The sequence below is a fragment of the Cherax quadricarinatus genome, chromosome 72, assembly GCF_038502225.1.
Source record: "Cherax quadricarinatus isolate ZL_2023a chromosome 72, ASM3850222v1, whole genome shotgun sequence".
Lineage (NCBI taxonomy): Eukaryota > Metazoa > Arthropoda > Malacostraca > Decapoda > Parastacidae > Cherax > Cherax quadricarinatus.
The window spans coordinates 13,509,752-13,518,393 of record NC_091363.1 but is presented as its reverse complement, the minus strand read 5'-3'; positions in this window follow the sequence as shown (position 1 = coordinate 13,518,393).

Here is an 8,642-nt window from a genome sequence, read left to right as displayed (position 1 = left end):
TAAATTATGGCAATAATAATAATGGGGTCAGTTGATAAATTTAGAAGATAAAGGAGCACTGCAGCAGGCCTGCTGGCCCATACTAGACACTGAGGCTGTTGGTACATATCATATAAATAAAAAGAGTTTTATTAAGGACACACATTTATTGGGTGCTTAAAAAATATATTGTATAATGAAGCTAAAATAACCCAATAAAAACAAACAGTATGACTTATTTTAAACACTGAGCAAGAGTGATACAAACTACAAACTAGCGGCACTCAGGCGAATATGAAAATTTTTAACAATACGTTGGATAAATATATGAATGAAAATGCACCTCTCTGTTCGTGTGTGCGCGCGCGCGCTCGTACTCGTCTATTTGTGGTTGCAAGGGTCGATTTATAGCTCATGGCTCCGCCTCTTTACTGATCGCTGCTAGTTCTTTTCTCTCCTTGCTCCATGAGCTTTATCAAACCTCGTCTTCAAACTATGTATGGTTCCCGCCTCCACTACGTCACTTGCCAGACTATTCCACTTCCTGACAACTCTTTGACTAAAGAAATACTGCTTAATATCCCTTTAACTCATCTGAGTCTTCAACTTCCAATTGTGGCCCCTTGTTTCTGTCCCATCTCTGGAACATCCTGTCACTGTTCACATTGTCAATTCCTCGCAGTATTTTGTACGTCTTTATCATGTCTCCCCTAACCCTCCTGTCCTCCAGTGTCGTCAGGCCAATTTCCCTTAACCTTTCTTCGTAGGACATTCCCCTTAGCTGTGGAACTAGTCTTGTTGCAAACCTATGCACTTTCTCTAATTTCTTGAAGTGCTTGACCAGGTGTGGGTTCCAAACTGGTGCTGCATACTGCAGTATGGGCCTGACGTACACAGTGTACAGAGTCTTGAACGATTCGTTACTGAGGTATTGGAATTCTATTTTTGCCACTCGCCCATATGCTGCAGCAGTTATCTAGTTGATGTGCGCACTGGTCCTAGGGCTGACCCCTTTGGAACCCCGCTCGTCACAGGTGCCCATTCTGACACCTCGTCACGTACCATGACTCGTTGTTGCCTCCCTATCTGATATTCTCTGATCCAGTGTAGTGCCCTTCCTGTTATGCGTGCCTGATCTTTTAGCCTTTACACAAATCTTTTGTGAGGAACTGTGTCGAAGGCCTTCATGCAATCCAAGAAAATGCAATCTACCCACCCCTCTCCCTTGTGCCTTACTTCCTTTACCTTGCTATAAAACTCCAATAGGTTTGTGACAAAGGATTTTCCTTCCCTGAGTCCATTCTTGTTTTGTTTGTAATCTTGTTCCGTTCTAGTTACTCCACCATTCTCCTGATAATCTTCTACATGACTTTACATACTATACACGTCAGTGACACTGGTCTATAGTTTAGTGCCTCGTGTCTGTCCCCTTTCTTAAAATTGTGGACTACATTTGCCGTCTAAATACCTCAGGTTTTGCCCAGTTTCAATGGCTGTGTTGAAAATTGTTGTTAGTGCGCACACTGTCTCTGCTCCCTCCCTAAGGACCCACGGAGAGGTGTGTGTGTGTCTGTGTGGCCCAATTAATATTTACACTAATAACTCATTACAGTTGTGACCGGGTGTGGACGTGTCAGTCGTTCATTACTTTGTAATTTGTTCATGACGTGTAGATGATTCATTAACTTTATAACTTGGTCATGATTGTGACCAGATCTACCTGAGTCCATTACCTTTGTAACTTACTCAGCTATCAAAACTTTGGGGTCCAGTCCCTGGACCCATTGTGTACCTCTGTAATCTTTTGACTACCGCCCACAGGACGGGTATAGGGTGCATAATAAACATATTAAATTAAACTAGACAAGAAACCTAGCATACCTCTGTTTCATCTTAATCTACTGGGGCAATATGTCGATCTTTTCAGATCGAAACGTTCTAATAAAATCTGGGTAGACTCCAGGCAGTGTCTTTACTATTGAGGGCAGCGCACCATGTAGATGCAGCCTGAAAGAACAGTTAGGAATTCTTTCACTCTGTGGAAGGCAGAGTGCTTAAGGATTTAGAATGAAGTTGTGAAGGTTTGTTTCCAAAGATGATTATCACTGTATTTTATTAAGCCGCTAGGTAAGGTTCATCAGGACACAGGACAAGTGTTTCCTGTCCCGGGTCTAAGTCAGATGATAACCCGCCGCTGGAGCTTTTGGTCATCTGACCAAGGGTTTCCTCTGGCTTATCGGTTCACCCCTTTGAAAAAATTATGATCATAGTTATAACCATTTTTTTCTTTAAGCCTCTACAGTATCTAGGTAAGTTTTGCATCCTTATATACGAGTCAAGTTTCACTTGTATATTCAGGTTTGTACGCGCAAATGATGAGGCAAAGTGGCGTATAGTAACCTTGTGTAAAAGAAAAAAATCGCATTGAATTTTTAAAATTAGGTTGTTGATTTTGGCTCAAGGCTGGTGCAATCATTGTATAACAGCAACGCATTTTAAAATTGCAAGTGTAGTCACGAGTGTTATAAATATAGGCTTGACGGGTACATGAATAGGTGTAGGCCTATTGCAGTGTTCCTTTGTTATATGTGCTTGTCAGGACGACGCAGTTATATAAAACGGATATAAACAGTCACATGCACCAAGATGTGTGAGGTAACACATCAACTATCACATGGACCTAGATGTGTATAGGGGAATGATGCAGTTTTGCAACACATACTAACAGTCACATGCACCTAGGTGTGTGTGTGTGTGTGTGTGTGTGTGTGTGTGTGTGTGTGTGTGTGTGTGTGTGTGTGTGAAAGGTGTAATGCAGCCATGCAACAGATATCAACTATCACAAGCACCTGACTTCACCCACGAGACTCACTGTCATACCACAACACCCATAACTCTCACTACACACACGCTGAACCTTCTACATCACTGTACTAACACTAACAGCGTGTAAACTAACGATCGGAAGTGATGGAGGTTGTATGTCAGAGTTACAAATGAAGGAAATTTCTTTATAAGTAACAATAATATGGAAGCCGTTAAATACTGAAGCCGTTATCGTCATGTCATATGAGTGATAAAACAAATATTTATTGTGTTTGTAATCTGATAGGAATTATTTTTTCCCCCCTCAAGGCACCTTGATGGTGAGACCCCCACGCTGCCGAGGCAGCCGTTTATTGAACATTAAAATAGTCGGCCATTCTTAAAACATGGTTCTTATATTCAATATAAATTTAACACATTTGCTACACACACGTAACCCGCACTAACAATGACGTTTCGGTCAGACTTGGACCATTAAAAAGTCACACTGAAGTGAGAAGAGAAGGAGACCACGATATATTGGAGACTTGTTAATGGTCCGAGTCGGACTATAACGTCGTTAAAATTTCAGCTTCCTAAGTGCTTGTTACTTTGGTACTATTCCAGCCACGGTATTGTGACTTACTATTCTTTAACGCCCTCACTTTCTTGAGATATTAATAAACTTTCTCAAGTGTTTGACTTCAGTTCTGTACTAACTAGATGTTATTCTCGGAGTGAGGACGGTATCACAACCTGTTGAGATTGTCTAGTCATCAGTGCCAGGGAATCCTCTACTTGTATATATATATATGGCATGGCGTGTATGGTGGCTAAAGCTCTCGCTTCACACGAGGAGGGTCCTGGTTCGATTCCCGGCGAGGGTAGAAACATTGGGCTTGTTTCTTTGCATCGGTTGTCTATGTTCCTTCATCAGTGAAATTGGTACCTGGGTGTTAGTCGACTGGTGAGGGTCGCATCCTGGGACAAAACTGACTTAATTTTCCCGAAATGCTCTCTCTGCATAAGCGGCTTTCTATATAGTAGTATGTCATTGATGTCATCTATGGTCTGTATACCTTGTACATGTACTTGTAGTAAATGAGGATATTACATTATTAGTATAGCTGTGGAGTGTTGAACCACCGCCCTCACAGAACTGAAGTATTTCAGTCTCCTCTGTCCCCGCCCCTCAAGGAAGGTTCCTTGATGTTGGTGAGGGGCTCTTGATTTAGGGAATTGGATCTGTGCTCCAGTTCCCCGAATTAAGCCTGAATGCCTTCCACATCCCCCCCCCCAGGCGCTTCAGGTTTAGCGCTTCCCCCTTGATTATAATAATAATCCTCTGTCCCCGGTTACATGGCTTCAGGCTTGGTAATGTGAATCATTGCGCCGCTATCATATTACACCATATTACTTAATCTTCAAACAGCCTTTCATATTCCTAACCTACATATTATCTTAATTGAATGTGCTAAAATTAATGAGGATAGATTCCTTCTCAGAAGATGGCTGCCCAGAAGAAAATCTCCCGTGTTTCTATGGCAGTTATTATCACGGGGAGAGTTAAACCTGTAAGGATTATGCAGCGTTTGTGGGAAGGGCCCCTCAAGGAAGGCTCCTTGATGCTGGTGAGGGGCTCTTGATCTAGGGAATTGGATCTGTGCTCCAGTTCCCTGAATTAAGCCTGAATACCTTCCACATCCCTCCACAGTTGCTGTATAATCCTGCGGGTTTAGCGTTTTCCCCTTGATTATAATAATTGTGGGAAGGGGGGATGGAAGGCATTCAGGCTCAATTCAGGAAACTAAGAGCACATATCCAATTTTTAGATCAAGAGCCCCCTCACCAGCATCAAGGAACCTCCCTTGAGGGGTTTCAAAGTCAAGAAATAAGACCTACATGAATATCCTGTGTATGTATATACATGTTGGATGGTTACTCAATGGGACTTAAAAACCTTTTGACATACGAGTGTAATAATCATTAAGACTATATATTACCTATTCACAACCAATCAATACTTTAATCCTATGAAGAGGCAAACACTTACCAGAATATATATATACTACAGTGTATATGTGGTAATATCTTCATAAATTCATTTGCCTGTGTGTGTAAGGACTAGGCTTATCTAGAGAGATAAATCTCGCCACGTAATCGCAACTCCAGCCTTGCTTAAAAAAAACTCCAGCAGCTGTTACTTCTGAACGCACACTCGAAAGATTGACGTTACCTTCATCGTCCAGTTCAGACTGACGCATCTCATTACCTCGTATAAAAGAAAACTTGTCATATGTGATGGAATATGACATAAGAGCAACACTATCTTTGCTTTTCACTGTGTAACTTGTACAGGATGGGTTTCCTACCACAGTTCATCGTACAGGATGGCTTTCCTGTTATATTTCACGTTATTCCACACAGGAAGGTTGTGAAGGATACGACATACACCACCACACTAGAAGTTTCCTCGAGTTATACTCCATCACATAAGATACTTTTGCTGCCACAGTCGCTAATGTCATATACCATCTAGAGATGTATCGAATGTGAAAATATATATATAAGATATATGCGGATGTGTATGAGGATATCTTATTTTGCGGATGTAAAAAATTGTGCGGCTGTTCCGCGGATTCGGATGCATATGTGGATATCTGTTTACAGCAAAATGTGGATGCAGATGTAAGAAATTGTGTGGATGTTCTGCGGATATCCGATACATCACTAAATCATCATAGGATGACTTTTATGTCATATTCTATTATGCACAATATTTTTACTTTCATAGTCACCTTATGCTGGGAAACTTGAGTAGGGCGACCAAGCATGTCACGCTAACTTAGGGATTCCTTTCAGCAGAGTTGGAGTTACTATTTGATGTGGATTATCATTTTTGACTTGCAATGTGAGGAATTCCTCCCGTTTAATAACCACCATGCACATAACATTCTCGTAGACCTTTGATCTGTAAGCCAAAAGTCAAACGAATTTATGTGTTGAAAGGATATGATCCTTTTTTTTTTCTTTAATGAATTATTGACTCATGAGTGAGTTCATATCATGTTTAAACCTTAACCGGATTTGAAAGGCGAATGGAAGAGAGAGATAATGGCGAAAAGTGGAAGAGAGGTGAATGGAAATAGGAATAGGTAAACAGGAGGTGGTTAGACTAGATACAAGTTTATTTTTATCACGAGTGATAAAGTGGTAATTAATTTTGCAATTACTATATAAATACCCATTTATTCAATGGTCTTTAAAGTGCATTAACTCTGCCGAGGGTAATGAGGCCGCTTGTCCACCACTGATGATAGAATATTATTCACACAGTGAAAAAGTTGATATAATTTTGATAAATCCATTTCCTGAAAATGTACCGCAGTACTCGCTCCCATCTTGTTCCTCATCCTCACCCCTCAAGGAAGGTTCCTTGATGTTGGTGAGGGGCTCTTGATTTAGGGAATTGGATCTGTGCTCCAGTTCCCCGAATTAAGCCTAAATGCCTTCCACATCCCCCCCCTGGCGCTGTATAATCCTCCGGGTTTAGCGCTTCCCCCTTGATTATAATAATAATAATAATAATCCTCATCCTCATATCCGACATAGACAAGGATGTCAGCCACAGCACCGTGTCTTCCTTTGCAGATGACACCCGAATCTGCATGACAGTGTCTTCCATTGCAGACACTGCAAGGCTCCAGGCGGACATCAACCAAATCTTTCAGTGGGCTGCAGAAAACAATATGAAGTTCAACGATGAGAAATTTCAATTACTCAGATATGGTAAACACGAGGAAATTAAATCTTCATCAGAGTACAAAACAAATTCTGGCCACAAAATAGAGCGAAACACCAACGTCAAAGACCTGGGAGTGATCATCTCGGAGGATCTCACCTTCAAGGACCATAACATTGTATCAATCGCATCTGCTAGAAAAATGACAGGATGGATAATGAGAACCTTCAAAGCTAGGGAGGCCAAGCCCATGATGACACTCTTCAGGTCACTTGTTCTATCTAGGCTGGAATATTGCTGCACACTAACAGAACCTTTCAAGGCAGGTGAAATTGCTGACCTAGAAAATGTACAGAGAACCTTCACGGCGCGCATAACGGAGATAAAACACCTCAATTACTGGGAGCGCTTGAGGTTCCTAAACCTGTATTCCCTGGAACGCAGGCGGGAGAGATACGTGATTATATACACCTGGAAAATCCTAGAGGGACTAGTACCGAACTTGCACACGAAAATCACTCACTACGAAAGCAAAAGACTTGGCAGACGATGCAACATCCCCCCAATGAAAAGCAGGGGTGTCACTAGCACGTTAAGAGACCATACAATAAGTGTCAGGGGCCCGAGACTGTTCAACTGCCTCCCAGCATACATAAGGGGGATTACCAACAGACCCCTGGCAGTCTTCAAGCTGGCACTGGACAAGCACCTAAAGTCAGTTCCTGACCAGCCGGGCTGTGGCTCGTACGTTGGTTTGCGTGCAGCCAGCAGCAACAGCCTGGTTGATCAGGCTCTGATCCACCAGGCCGCCTGGTCACAGACCGGGCCGCGGGGGCGTTGACCCCCGGAACTCTCTCCAGGTAAACTCCAGTACTTATAGCAAATAAATTAAAAGCAAGGCTAGGTAGCATGGCTAGGTAGCAAGGCTAGGAAGCAAGGCTAGGTAGCATGGCTAGGAAGCAAGGCTAGGTAGCAAGGCTAGGTAGCATGGCTAGGAAGCAAGGCAGCATGGCTAGGAAGCAAGGCTAGGTAGCATGGCTAGGTAGCAAGGCTAGGTAGCATGGCTAGGAAGCAAGGCTAGGTAGCATGGCTAGGAAGCAAGGCTAGGTAGCATGGCTAGGAAGCAAGGCTAGGTAGCAAGGCTAGGTAGCATGGCTAGGAAGCAAGGCTAGGTAGCATGGCTAGGAAGCAAGGCTAGGTAGCATGGCTAGGAAGCAAGGCTAGGTAGCATGGCTAGGAAGCAAGGCTAGGTAGCATGGCTAGGAAGCAAGGCTAGGTAGCATGGCTAGGAAGCAAGGCTAGGTAGCATGGCTAGGAAGCAAGGCTAGGTAGCAAGGCTAGGTAGCATGGCTAGGAAGCAAGGCTAGGTAGCATGGCTAGGAAGCAAGGCTAGGAAGCAAGGCTAGGTAGCATGGCTAGGAAGCAAGGCTAGGTAGCATGGCTAGGAAGCAAGGCTAGGTAGCATGGCTAGGAAGCAAGGCTAGGTAGCATGGCCAGGAAGCAAGGCTAGGTAGCATGGCTAGGAAGCAAGGCTAGGTAGCATGGCTAGGAAGCAAGGCTAGGTAGCATGGCTAAGGAGCAAGGCTAGGTAGCAAGGCTAGGTAGCATGGCTAAGTAGCAAGGCTAGGAAGCAGGGCTAGGTAGCAAGGCTAGGAAACAAGGCTAGGAAGCAGGGCTAGGTAGCAAGGCTAGGAAGCATGGCTAAGTAGCAAGGCTAGGTAGCAAGGCTAGGAAGCATGGCTAAGTAGCAAGGCTAGGTAGCAAGGCTAGGAAGCAGGGCTAGGTAGCAAGGCTAGGAAAAAAGGCTAGGAAACAAGGCTAGGAAGCATGGCTAAGTAGCAAGGCTAGGTAGCAAGTCTAGGAAGCATGGCTAAGTAGCAAGGCTAGGTAGCAAGGCTAGGAAGCATGGCTAAGTAGCAAGGCTAGGTAGCAAGGCTAGGAAGCATGGCTAAGTAGCAAGGCTAGGTAGCAAGGCTAGGAAGCATGGCTAAGTAGCAAGGCTAGGTAGCAAGGCTAGGAAGCATGGCTAAGTAGCAAGGCTAGGTAGCAAGGTTAGGAAGCATGGCTAAGTAGCAAGGCTAGGTAGCAAGGTTAGGAAGCATGGCTAAGTAGCAAG